This window comes from Magallana gigas, chromosome 6, assembly GCF_963853765.1.
Source record: "Magallana gigas chromosome 6, xbMagGiga1.1, whole genome shotgun sequence".
NCBI classification, from domain to species: Eukaryota; Metazoa; Mollusca; class Bivalvia; order Ostreida; family Ostreidae; genus Magallana; species Magallana gigas.
The window spans coordinates 33881808-33896462 of NC_088858.1; the positions used below are offsets into that span (position 1 = coordinate 33881808).

Genomic DNA, 14655 nt, shown 5'->3' on the forward strand with positions numbered 1-14655 from the left:
CTCAGCAGCTATTTATCGCAGATGCTTGAAATTTTAACACACTATTTGTTTAGGCATGTCATATTGTGGGATATATTTCTGTACCAATCGGATGCCAGCTTTCTGTTAAATGTCGACTTTGCTTATTTTGCATATTCACATCAGAGCGGGGGTATCACTAGTGAGCATTGGCTCACAGATATCTTGTTTTCCATTTGTATTGTATGTTTTTTTATTTGTATTGAATAATTTTCCATTTGTACGAGGGTTGTCCCAAAATAGTGTAGACAAGTGGCGTTATTTAGTTAATCGAAGACACAGGAAGATGAAACTTGTGCCACAAATGGGTTTAAGAAATTTGCAGTCAAATTATGTTTTGAAATCAAATTTTGTTTGAGATTAAATAAATTGTTAGATCATAAATTCGACATGCGGCGCAATGTCAAAAAACGAAAAGTTAAAATCAACATAATGAATTAAAAATTGCTAGGAAAAGGACTTTTTGAATGAAAAATTTGAAACAAAAAATACATTTATATTTGTTTATAACTCTATTATTTACTCAGAAAACGTTTTGGCTATAATAAAACTTTTAAAGATTTTATAGCGCATTTTGTAACAAGTTGAGGTGTTAACTCGTAATAAAATGACGACGTCAGCGTTTAAGGTGGCGCAGCTGTAACTGATAAAATTTTGTAAAGACCTTGAAACAAATCCAAAGCGGCCATTGAAGAAAATAATATTAACAAAATCGCTTAGAATTGCATTTTGTGAATAAGTAGTCCTACAACATTGAAAATATTCGGACGAGTCTGATGACAATAGGTGAAAAAAGTAAACCCGACCGTTAGAAATGGAAGTCAAAATGCTAAACAACATATTTCAGTAGGACGAACGTTAGACAACACGTATGACAGGAAAGTTTGGAGTCGGCATGTTTTTGTACTTAGTAAATATTTTTAAAAAACAATGCTAGAATTTTTATGTTGAATGTACAGTCAGGGTACATTTTCAAAGAAAATATTTTTTCAAGATTTTTTCGGAAATAAAACTTAAATTTTATCGTAAATGATGTGGAGTTTCTATCAACAACGTAAAGACTGGAAATTTTCGACGTCGCACATTGCACCGCCTTACAAAACTTGTTGTTACTTATTATTCATTTTTTTCAAGAAATAAATAAAGTACAGATTTGAATTTTCAGTATTGTTTCAACTTTCCTGTAATACGTGTTGTCTAACGTTCGTCCTACTGAAATATGTTGTTTAGCATTTTGTATTAAATAACGCCACTTGTCTACACTATTTTGGGACAACCCTCGTATATGTATGCGTTTGATATGCTCTTACGTGTAAAAATCATATCAAATGAAAGTTATGATGTTGATTTAATCTTTCGACTGTAGGATAGATTGTAATCAATATATATTTTTTATTTTAATTTTGAGTTTTTTTTTCACCATACATCAAAGCCCACGTATAAAGATACGTATAACAAAGTTGATTAAAACAATAAATATTTCAAATCCTTCATCCTTCTCATTTCTGTTACTTGTTATGGAATACATTAGAGCTCATAAAAGATTTATTACAAATTTGCTGGCATTTGTAAATAAAAGATGACAATCAAATGAATTGAGGTAAAATATGAAACATTTGTCGCTGTAGTCTAACAAAATCTTTTTTATTGATTTCAGCCTTGCTTGGAAAAAAATGTGTTTTGCTAAATGCATTTATGTTTGCCATTACATGTAAATCATAAATGCATCTTTAAGCAAATACCTAAACAGCATTAACGTATACATTCTGATCACCTCCTGCATAGATCTAGGTAATTTAGTTATTGCTGGTTAAATATCAATGAGCAGTCTTTATGAGATGAAGTCTGTTGAACTTATTCTAGACTAGATAGGAAAGTGCAGAAGGTCAATTGTCTCTTTGCTTGTCCATTTTTCCAGTGTGTAGTTTGAACAAGAAGAATACAAATCGTATAAAGATAATTTACATTCTTTTAACTAGTTTTTGTTTTTTGAATGTTTGAATTCACACTAATATGGATATCTCATTTTTTAATTTCCAAACATAATTTGGATTAAACTGAAAACCCCGAAGGACTTAACGTCGTTTCCTTTATGTTTAATTTTATTACTGTCATTGAAATCTTTCGAACCCCTTTCGCCTTTTCTAGAAAATGTGGACAGACGCCTGGCTTTGAAGAATTTCATTATGGGCGCATTTAAACTTCACTCAAACAAGAAATTTTAATTTCTATTTAAAAGAGATCCTGAAACATATGTACGATACATTAAATGAACTTTTAAACATTTCATGAAATATTATTAAAAAAAAAGAATTGAACATTTCCATAACGAGTAAAGACAATCGAACTGATCAATAATCGATCCGATAAAATCTATTGAACATTGAACTCTTTTAAAATATAAACAGGTGTAATTAATATTTATATGCTACAAACTAAAAAAGACGTGGTGTATATATCAGTTTCTCCTATTTTAAGAAGTACTGATTCACAATCGACACGTTTATTGTATAGTTTATTGAGGATAAGACAACTGTTGCGATGTCTTAAAGTTAGGATGAGTTTTAGAAGGTGTCGTAAGTTTGGACGGCTTCGAGAAACTCTCTTACGACTTAAGTGTACATATGTCATAAGATAAATCTGAGACATATCTTGGTCTTTAGATAGCTTCATGAACATGCCCCCCTGATTCCAAAAGAGTTTATAAAAAGAAGAAGCAGCATGTATTTAATCGTCATTGACTGTCAGTTCGTGTTCTATCTCGATTTTGGCATTTCAAATCGTTCTTTCAACGATTAAGGCACGTGTGCACGGCACAAAAAAAAAACAACGTAGTTGCATATAACTTTAAATAACTACATTAAAATCAACAATTATAATTTTTAAACAAAACGCTTTTATAAAGCAGATTGACGTCTTAATATCTGATGTTAAAATCCAAAAAAAAAAATGAATTAATTCCATGTAAGCTGCTGCACAAGATTGATCGAACCAAGCATATTGTCAAGGAAAATGATCTATGAAAAGAAATTGATTTTGAAGAACTTAAGGTGTGTAGGCAATTTAATCTGCATAACGCATCTGTAAGAGGTTTTATCAAAAACTCGATATTTAAATCGAAATCCATTTCTGTTTCTGTTTCCTTTCATCGGAACACCTTTGTTTAATATTGGATTGATAGTAAACAGAATATTTCGATGAAAGAAACGACTGCTTGATTAAATTTTCTGAAAATCCCTTCGGGATTCGATTGTGACTATCCGGTACCGCCTACAGGGAGGCAGGCAGGAGTTATCTTTCCATATGCTGGTATGAGTTATCTCGCTTACAAACGGTTACATATTAACTCGTACACATATTAGTTCTGTAATGGCTAAGCATATCAATCGTATTTTTTTCACCTGTTTTGTTAATTTTTTTTGCATTGTATCTCCTTCCAATGCTATTTATAATATTAATCTATTATACAAAATTCAGTTGCAATATATATGTATAGATCTTATATAAAATTATATAATTACTCATATAATACCTTGACTAGTACAGGAGAGAACATAAATAGGCATTATGCTTGCTGTTCAATCCATTTCAATCATTGAAATGGATTGAACAGCAGACAATGTATCTATATACTTGAATAAAATAATTCTTAAATTAAATTATATATTTCACATCTACATGTTAATCTAGAGAAAAAAAAATGGTAAATAGAAGGACATTTTTGTAAATTATTTTGTAAAATTTTCCTTTTGTAAAATGCGGAAAAGTATGGGAATAGAATGTGTATCCTTTTATGTTTTTTTTTAAACCCGATCTCCGGTTTTAATTTTCATTAGCCAACTGTCAGTTATAAAAACGTGTAATTGTAAAGTGTATCAGTAGATTACATTGCAAAATTTTCTAAACACTACGATCTCGCTCCTTTTGAACACCGAAATTGAAATTGAAATTTATCCTTTAAAAAGAAGTTTCAAGCAGAGCTGCCGATTTGGAAACATTATAAAAAATTGTCAATAAGACTTTCATTATAAACATAACTTATCAATTAAGTAAAAATGTAGGTCATTGTTTTATTTGAATAAGAAGGCGGAACGTCAATCTAGCGTGCGGATAGTATACTGGTGTATGTTTGAGATGTTTACTAAGGGTTTTCTTTACCAGATACCAAAGAAAACAATATAGGGGGAAATCCTCACATTTTCAGACTTGGGACAGACAAAATATAATTATAACACTTTATTATAATTATACAATTTTAAGGTTTTGATAAAGTGCTTGACAAAAAAGATATTTTTGAATTATCTAATGTTCTACCCTGCTATTATATTAGATCACCGCCCTTCAACAGGTACCGTACAATAGACAACACCCTGAAAAAAAGGTACCGCACAATAGATCACCGCTCTGCAACAGGTATCATACATACTTTAGACCATCTCCCTACAACACGTTCCGTGCTATATACACCACCTCCCTGCAACAGGTACCATACTATAGATCACCGTCCTGCAACAGGAACCATACTATAGACCACCTCCCTGCAACAGGTACCGTACTATATATCACCGCCCTGCATCAGGTACCATACTATAGACCACCTCCCTGCATCATGCACCATACTATAGATCACCGCCCTGCAACAGGTACTGTACTATAGATCACCGCCCTGCATCAGGTACCATACTATAGACCACCTTCCTGCAACAGGTACCATACTATAAATCAGCTCCCTGCATCAGGTACCGTAATATAGACCACCTCCCTGCAACAGGTACCATATTATTGATCACCGCCCTGCATCAGGTACCGTTATATAGATTACCGCGCTGCATCAGGTACCATACCATAGACTACCCCCTGCATCAGGTACCATACTATAGACCAACTCCCTGCTTCAGGTACCGTACTTATAGACAACCTCCCTGCAACAGGTACCATACTATAGACTACCCCCTGCATCAGGTACCGTACTATAGATCACCATCACCGTCCTGCAACAGGTACCGTAATATAGACCACCTCCCTGCATCAGGTACCATACTATACACCACCTCCCTGCAACAGGTACCATACTATAGATCACCGCCCTGCAACAGGTACCGTAATATACACCACCTCCCTGCAACAGGTACCATACTATAGACCACCTCCCTGCAACAGGTACTGTACTATAGATCACCGCCCTGCAACAGGAACCATACTATAGATCACCGCCCTGCAACAGGTACCGTAATATACACCACCTCCCTGCATCAGGTACTGTACTTACAGACTACCTCCCTGCAACAGGTACCGTACTATAGATCACCTCCCTGCAACAGGTACCATACTATAGACCACCTCCCTGCAACAGGTACCATACAATAGATCACCGCCCTGCAACAGGTACCATAATATAGACCACCTCCCTGCAACAGGTACCATACAATAGATCACCGCCCTGCAACAGGTACCATACTATAGATCACCTCCCTGCAACAGGTACCATACTATAGACCACCTCCCTGCAACAGGTACCATACTATAGACCACCTCCCTGCAACAGGTACCATACTATAGACCACCTCCCTGCAACAGGTACCATACTATAGATCACCGTCCTGCAACAGGTACCATACTATAGACCACCTCCCTGCAACAGGTACCATACTATAGATCACCGTCCTGCAACAGGTACCATACTATAGATCACCGTCCTGCAACAGGTACCATACAATAGATCACCGCCCTGCAACAGGAACCATACTATAGACCACCTCCCTGCATCAGGTACCATACTATAGACCACCTCCCTGCAACAGGAACCGTATTATAGATCATCGCCCTGCAACAGGTACCGTAATATAGACCGCCTCCCTGCATCAGGTACCATACTATACACCACCTCCCTGCAACAGGTACCGTACTATAGATCACCGCCCTGCAACAGGTACCGTACTATAGACCATCTCACTGCATCAGGTACTGTACTTATAGACCACCTCCCTGCAACAGGTACCGTACTATAGATCACCGCCCTGCAACAGGTACCGTAATATAGACCACCTCCCTGCAACAGGTACCATACTATAGATCACCGCCCTGCAACATGAACCATACTATAGACTACCTCCCTGCAACAGGTACCATACTATAGATCACCGCCCTGCAACATGAACCATACTATAGACCACCTCCCTGCAACAGGTACCATACTATAGATCACCGCCCTGCAACAGGTACCATACTATAGACCACCTCCCTGCATCATGCACCATACTATAAATCAGCTCCCTGCATCAGGTACCGTAATAAAGACCACCTCCCTGCAACAGGTACCATACTATTGATCACCGCCCTGCATCAGGTACCATTATATAGATCACCGCGCTGCATCAGGAACCATACCATAGACTACCCCCTGCATAAGGTACCGTACTATAGACCACCTCCCTGCAACAGGTACCGTACTATAGATCACCGCCCTGCAACAAGTACCGTACTATACCCCATCTCCCTGGATCAGGTACTGTACTTACAGAACACCTCCCTGCAACAGGTACCATACTATAGATCACCGCCCTGCAACAGGTACCATACTATAGATCACCGCCCTGCAACAGGAACCGTATTATAGATCATCGCCCTGCAACAGGTACCATACTATAGACCACCTCCCTGCAACAGGTACCATACAATAGATCACCGCCCTGCAACAGGAACCATACTATAGACCACCTCCCTGCATCAGGTACCATACTATAGACCACCTCCCTGCAACAGGAACCGTATTATAGATCATCGCCCTGCAACAGGTACCGTAATATAGACCACCTCCCTGCATCAGGTACCATACTATACACCACCTCCCTGCAACAGGTACCGTACTATAGATCACCGCCCTGCAACAGGTACCCTACTATAGACCATCTCACTGCATCAGGTACTGTACTTATAGACCACCTCCCTGCAACAAGTACCGTACTATAGATCACCGCCCTGCAACAGGTACCGTACTATAGATCATCGCCCTGCAACAGGTGCCTGTAATATAGACCACCTCCCCGCAACAGGTACCATACTATAGACCACCTCCCTGCAACAGGTGCCATACTATAATCCACCTACCTGCAACAAGTACCATACTATAAATCAGCTCCCTGCCTCAGGTACCGTAATATAGACCACCTACCTGCAACAGGTACCGTACTATAGACCAACTCCCTGCTTCAGGTACCGTACTTATAGACAACCTCCCTGCAACAAGTACCATACTATAAATCAGCTCCCTGCCTCAGGTACCGTAATAAAGACCATCTCCCTGCAACAGGTACCATACTATAGACTACCCCCTGCATCAGGTACCGTACTATAGATCACCATCACCGTCCTGCAACAGGTACCGTAATATAGACCACCCCCCTACATCAGGTACCATACTATACACCACCTCCCTGCAACAGGTACCGTACTTATAGACCACCTCCCTGCAACAGGTACCGTACTATAGACCATCTCCCTGCATCAGGTACTGTACTTACAGACCACCTCCCTGCAACAGGTACCATACTATAGATCATCGCCCTGCAACAGGTACCGTAATATAGACCACCTCCCTGCATCAGGTACCATACAATACACCACCTCCCTGCAACAGGTACCGTACTATAGATCACCGTCCTGCAACAGGTACCATACTATAGATCACCTCCCTGCATCAGGTACCATACTATAGACCACCTCCCTGCAACAGGTACCAGCCCTGCAACAGGTACCGTAATATAGACCACCTCCCTGCATCAGGTACCATACAATACACCACCTCCCTGCAACAGGTACCGTACTATAGATCACCGCCCTGCTACAGGTACCGTACTATAGACCATACCCCTGCATCAGGTACTGTACTTATAGACCACCTCCCTGCAACAGGTACCGTACTATAGACCATCTCCCTGCATCAGGTACTGTACTTATAGACCACCTCCCTGCAACAGGTACCATACTATAGATCACCGTCCTGCAACAGGTACAGTAATATAGACCACCTCCCTGCATCTACAGTACGGTACCTGTTGCAGGGAGGTGATCTATATTACGGTACCTGTTGCAGGGCGGTGATCTATAGTACGGTACGTGTTGCAGGGAGGTGGTCTATATTACGGTACCTGTTGCAGGGCGGTGATCTATAGTACGGTACCTGTTGCAGGGAGGTGGTTTATAGTACGGTACCTGTTGCAGGGAGGTGATCTATAGTACGGTACCTGTTGCAGGGCGGTGATCTCTAGTACGGTACCGGTTGCAGGGCGGTGATCTATAGTACGGTACCTGTTGCAGGGCGGTGATGTTGCATGGAGGTGGTTTATAGTACGGTACCTGTTGCAAGGGTGGTGGTCTAAATAACGATACATGATACAGGGCATTGGTTTATTGTACGTTATTATAAACAGATATTGTTTAGATATGTGTCCCATTTTTAGAAAAATTACTTTCCACATTTGATGGTTTAAGTGGCACAAAGTTTATCGCATTTTTGCAGTTTTTAATTTTTCTTAGATAAACTAGAGTTAATGAATTACTTTTCAATTCAAATCGATTGAAATCATTGCTAATTTTTTTCTGGTTACAAATTATAAGTCTTCGTATTTTTTTCAAATAAATGTATATAGTCCATGTGAGTTTATGACCACTGACCTTTAAAGTGATAGGGGCACCTACATATTGTGAGTACTTCACATCGAATTTATCAATAAAATCAAGTAAAGTTTTCTAAATATTTTATTCCTTACAATGTTACCATACAGCGTAACGCAATAGATTAGAGCGTGAACTACGAGTTTGTAAGTCATGAGTTCGAATCTTGTCTGAGCTTTAATTATTTTTACCTTTCCGAAAGACTTTAAAACATATTCGTTAAGACAAATATGTCTGTAAATTTTATACTGTGAAATCATCATTGTTCGTAGGGGCCAATGTTTGTGGCTTTAGTGGTTAGCCCATGAATTTACATTCCCACGAACGTATATATACCAGCATTTGTTAAATGTGTATTAAAATTATACCGGACTTGCTACAAACGAAATTACGTCCCCATGAACCAGAAAATAAATTTGGCTTCACATGAACACTAACTTCCATGAATAAAAATGATTTCACGGTATATCAATTTTAAAATTCTAAACCGATGAAAGTATTTTTATTATCATGTACTTTTACGTACATTAATATTAACATATGAATGTCCCACATCACCAGATGTAAAGACACGATGTATGTGACCATAGCATTACTTTATCACTGTTTATTTGAAAAGGACAGTATACAATCAAAGAATACCATTGAGGGAGTAAAAAAGATTCCAGTTCCCCGAGAGCAAGTGTATTTCCCGAGGCTAAGCCGGGGGAAATACATTTGCTTGAGGGGAACTGGAATCTTACTGACTCCCCCAATGGTATCTATCACCAGGTAAAATATATATTTTACATGTGGCGAACATTCTCTATAGTTTTAGCTTGTTGGTAAATTAACGTTATTTACTGTTCTTAATTATCGTGAAATTCCTCCTGACTGTGATGTGATAGAATGTAAATTAATGTTTATCAAACGTTTTAATTGTAACAAAGAAATAGGACATCAAAGTAATTAAGTGTAGCTTTAGGAAAGATACTTATTAGAAAGGCAGGATTGAAGGACAATGGTTTCAGCTACGAAATGTGTGTTTGACACTAATAGAGTTAATGCAATTACATAACAATTAGCGGATTAACGCAGGTGAATAAATGGGCGTTTACCTGGACAATGGTCAGTTAGGGATCAAGAAATATATTCTCTGATTGGATGATTTATACATGTCAATTATTTAGAGGGTCACGCCAGTAAAATAATATTATATGTTTTAGAGATGATTGTAAGTTAATCTATTTAATAGAGTTCGATAGCTAGAGGTTAAGAGTCAAGATACAAATCGTCCGTCTAATCCGTTACGTTTTCCCTCACTGTCATATGTAGGTTAACATTAAGTTAGAATTATTAAAAAGCGAGTTTCCCCTTTTTAATGTGTACGGAGTGGATAGTAACTGTTTATATGATTATGTTATTAACTGGAATAAATGTGGAAAATACAGCGAGTGTTGAGCTAATTTCCTACTAATCGCCCGGTACGGAAAATACCCCATACGGTACAATCCAGGCGGTTATAGTATCCTTTAACTGTTTTATTATACCGATGCAATCAATCATAAAAAGTTCAAGTTAACATAATTCTTCGTGTATTCAACAAATTACAATTAATTAATATAACGTCTAAGTAAATAAAATTGAATTGCACGCGTGTCGTATTGTGACGTTATGGTGGCATATCTCTGCCCCTTGTGTGCAAATTATTTTTCTATCAAATATGTCGACATGCAAGACAAATATGTTGACATGCAAGATAATTATGTTAACATGCAACATAATTATGTTGACATGCAAGAAAATTGGAATCAGATAAGAATTATACAAAATCTCAAAATATCGCCCACCTGTGACATCCAAGATACTAGATGGTATCTTTTTTATGTTGACATGCAAGATGAATATGTTGACATGCAACTTAGTTATGTTTACATGCGAGATGAATGTGTTGACATGCAACTTATAAGTTGTATGTCAACATAACTAAGTTGCATGTCAACATAAATGTTGCATGTCAACATATCTATCTTGCATGTCAACATAACCAAGTTGCATGTCGACATAAATAAGTTGCATGTAGACATGTAGAAGTTGCATGTTAACATAAATAAGGTGCATGTTGACATCAGTAAGTAGCGTATCTAGCATCTTGGATGTCACATGTGGGCGATATTTGAGATTTTTATAACTCTTATTTGATTGTAGTTTTCTTGCATGTCAACATTGTTATTTTGCATGTTGACATAACTATCTTGCATATCAACATATTTATCTTGCATATCGACATAATTAATTTAAAAATAACTTGCACACAAGGGGCAGAGATATGCCACCATAGTGACGTAGGCAAGATGTAGTAAATGATTCCATGCTGACCTTTCGGTGCTAGAACCATTATGACGTCATAATCGATTTGATTAATCTTTTCCCGTAATTTACGGCTTTAAAGGAATTATATAGAAAATTAAAGTAGTCCGAGTATCGCACTACGTCATAATACGGATTTTACAATATTAGTCCGACTTTTACAAAGCGTTTTTGATACCCGGTATTGATTTTGCTCTACATCGCTGTTGTAAACAATGGCAATAATAAGCAATTAGAACGGTAATATATGTATTCTATGAGAGATAGAAATGATTAATGTTGAGAAACTCGATTTTGTTAAAGTAAAATGAAAAACGAAGTTTTTGATTAACCAGGATCTCAGGTATGCTTATATCTTCTTCGTTTTGACCCCCCCCCCCCCGAATTTTTCTTTTTCTTTTACTAAAACCGGTTTAATTTAGAGACATAAGCTATTTCGAATTTAATCAATCGTCAATTAATTAATGTTTAAATGATATCTAACATTGTTGACAGATCTATGCAGAAAACTGTAGCAAAATGTGATTTTTACGGATTTTCTCGTCAGGGTCTACTTGGTTTAGAGCTTATAGCGTGAAAAGTAATCCGTCAACATATAATTTATTTTACCAAATCTTTTTTCTAAGATGTCAATCTATAGAATAAACACCATGAATTTAAGTTTGAGTCCATAAAATAGTAAAAAAATTACCAAACGCGATACTAGCATTGCATTTTTTGTATTCTATTTTGATACATCAGGTCCATAAAGCGAACTTACTTACAAAAATTTGCGCAAAATTATTGATGAGATATGGCTTAAATAAATATTTATACTCTATTTTGTATGTTCAGTTCTAATTTTCCCAAAATTGGTAATTATTTTTAGGAAAAACGGACGTCTGGCAAATTTCATAATTGTCAATAATTTTCGCAAGGGGGTACACCCGTCTGAGAGGTGATAACAAACAAACTAGCATGTAAACATACATATTTTCTTTTGTATATGTATTGCTAGAATGTATATCTATCATTTAAAGCTAAGCTTTTAATGATTGAGCCCATTTAGTGCCGAGTATAGGACTACCTTAAACAATATTTTGACATTCTATATTAAATGACGGGAAAAGTAATCCCGATACCTATATTCAATTTGACATCATTTTAAAGAGGAAGTCAAGAGCCTGTTTAATGCCGTTCTTGGAGAGACTGTAGGCATTTTAGATATATTTCATTAGTCAAAAATGGACAAAAATCCGAGATCTGTTACTTTTATCCTACATATTTCATAGAAAACGGTTGTATAAAACATGATTTTGAATCGTGTTTACCAAAAATTTAAGACCCGGTACACCCTATGAAACAAAGATATTGTAACAGTTATGAAGCATCATTAAAAGAATTTTTATGGCACCTTTCATTTACTAGATCTTGACCTTAATAATATTCATGATTTTGTTCGCAATATTTGGGATTTTTTTCCTTTGGTTAACCATGTTAACAAAAATTACTAAGGGTTCCGAATAGGTGTGTATCAGTTCATCGAACCGACGCACCTTTTCACAGGGAAACAGTCTGTTTACGGCGATTTTCAGGGAATCCGCGAAATATATGGAACTACTCCACAAAGTGAAAAATAAGTGGATGTATTAAAAATTTAAATAAATCATCTCGATTATCGCTCAACTAAAGCCTCTGATTAATCGACTACAGTATTCTCTCTGAGTAAATTTGATACCCCAATATAAACATATTGATTATCATCATTTATTCATGTTTCAAATATATTACCATACATAACATAATATACATTTCATAGTATAAAGCTGACAGGAAATTCGGACAAAGAATTATTTTCTTTTATATGGTCCACAACATAATGAATTATGGTTCTCATTTAATGAATCAAATTTTATTCTATTTTTGATGATATCTTGTATTTATATTATCATATTCAAAATAGAAAAGTAAAATTCCTATAATACTACCACTGGTCTAACTTCCAGTGATCAGAGATATTCATGGTTGATTTAAAACAAGGTTTTTTTCAATAAATGTTTAAATAAAATACAATCAATACAGCACAACAGTTACAAATCGACATTACCAATACATATACAACATATAAATTGGAGTGAGCAATCAACATTATCTTTACAAATATATTATCTTTACAAATACACGTATAACATAAATTAATTTATAGGGTAAAGACGACGTTCAGCTTCCAATAATGTCAAATTCCAAACAAGGGAGGCAACGAAAATCTCTGACTCAACAAACAAAACGTCTTTGAAATAGCGAACACCTTCATTCATATTTTGTCCCATCCTAAAACATAAAAACAAATATGATGAACTTGTATATTTGGAATAAATCTGATTCCACATCATAACATTCATTCATAAAGAATTATTATATGGAAATATACACTTATCTATGTTCACATAATTGTTCTGCCTTATACTGTGTAACATTGAAGTCAATCTTGATCTAATACAAATTATATTTCACAGACATCATATCTTTATCATTTGCCATTTAAATCTGGATCTAGAGGGGGAGGGGGTTAAACGTGCTCTTGGAAATTTCCGATTCATAAAATTCACATCTTCAAGAAACCAAAAGCAGGGAGATATATACACAGAAGGACAACCTGATATGTTTATTACTAGAGTAGACCAGGAGCACCATCAAAATCAACACTTACTCATCCTCTAGAGTAGCCATGAGTGGCTCATTTTTGTCTTCCTTCATGGATAAATAGTGGCCATGGCAATAACCAATTCTTCTGAAATAGCAAAATAAGATAAATGCAATTTCAATGACATTAGAATAAATATTTAAAATTCTTGAATGACACTTCAATAAATACAACTGTATGTGATGGAAAATGTCCATAAGTTAATTTGTTAACATATATTAGTACCGATCAGACCCAACCTAACAGAAAGTAAACTCTGACTAAATTTCTGGGTTTGTGCACTTCGGGTTTATTAAAGTGGACCCAGAGTAAACCCAAAGTAAACCCTGAGATGACACAGAGAGTAGACCCCAATCAGAAGTATACCCCTGAAAGCAGACACTACATATGTATTAGGAATATACAAGGGGCAGGAATTACAAGATGGTAAGATAAAAGACTGGTCTGCTTCACACTTCAGTCCATTCAACTGAACCCACAAGCAATTCCTAATAAACCCCAAGTAAACCTGGGGTTTAGTTGGGGTTTACTCTGGTGGTAGGCTGGATCTGATCGGTACTGTAAGTGTTAATGGTGGTAAAGCTGGTGCAGTCAAATATGCATTAATAAAGAAACATGCATGTATATGTGTAAACACAGCTCAAAGTTTGATTAACTAATGGCAATGGGTTACTGAAGCATTGTAAGCATTAAATACACTTAAATGACATAATTAAAACTACTTCTTTTTATTTGATGATCCTTGTACATTACGCTATAGATAACTTACATTATTGTTTTTGGCTTGAAGACTCCAAACTCTTCCAAAACCAATGCATATAATTCTTTCCAACCCTGATTGAAAAAGTTAGATATATATTTAAAATATAACCATTAACCACAGTTTGTATTCAAAGAGAGAGAGAGAGATAGAGAGAGAGAGAGAGTAATTT

The 14655-nt window shown here is 36.3% G+C and overlaps 1 long non-coding RNA gene across 1 annotated transcript; it reads right to left on the reverse strand.

Annotated features, from left to right (window-relative positions):
• Positions 1 to 12853: 12853 nt before the first annotated feature.
• LOC136276588 (uncharacterized) lies at positions 12854 to 14568 on the reverse strand. The gene is made up of 3 exons (XR_010715107.1): positions 14493 to 14568; positions 13730 to 13810; positions 12854 to 13350 (listed from the first exon to the last, which is right to left on the reverse strand). It is a non-coding gene; the product is annotated as an uncharacterized lncRNA (long non-coding RNA).
• Between the last annotated feature and the right edge of the window lie 87 nt (positions 14569 to 14655).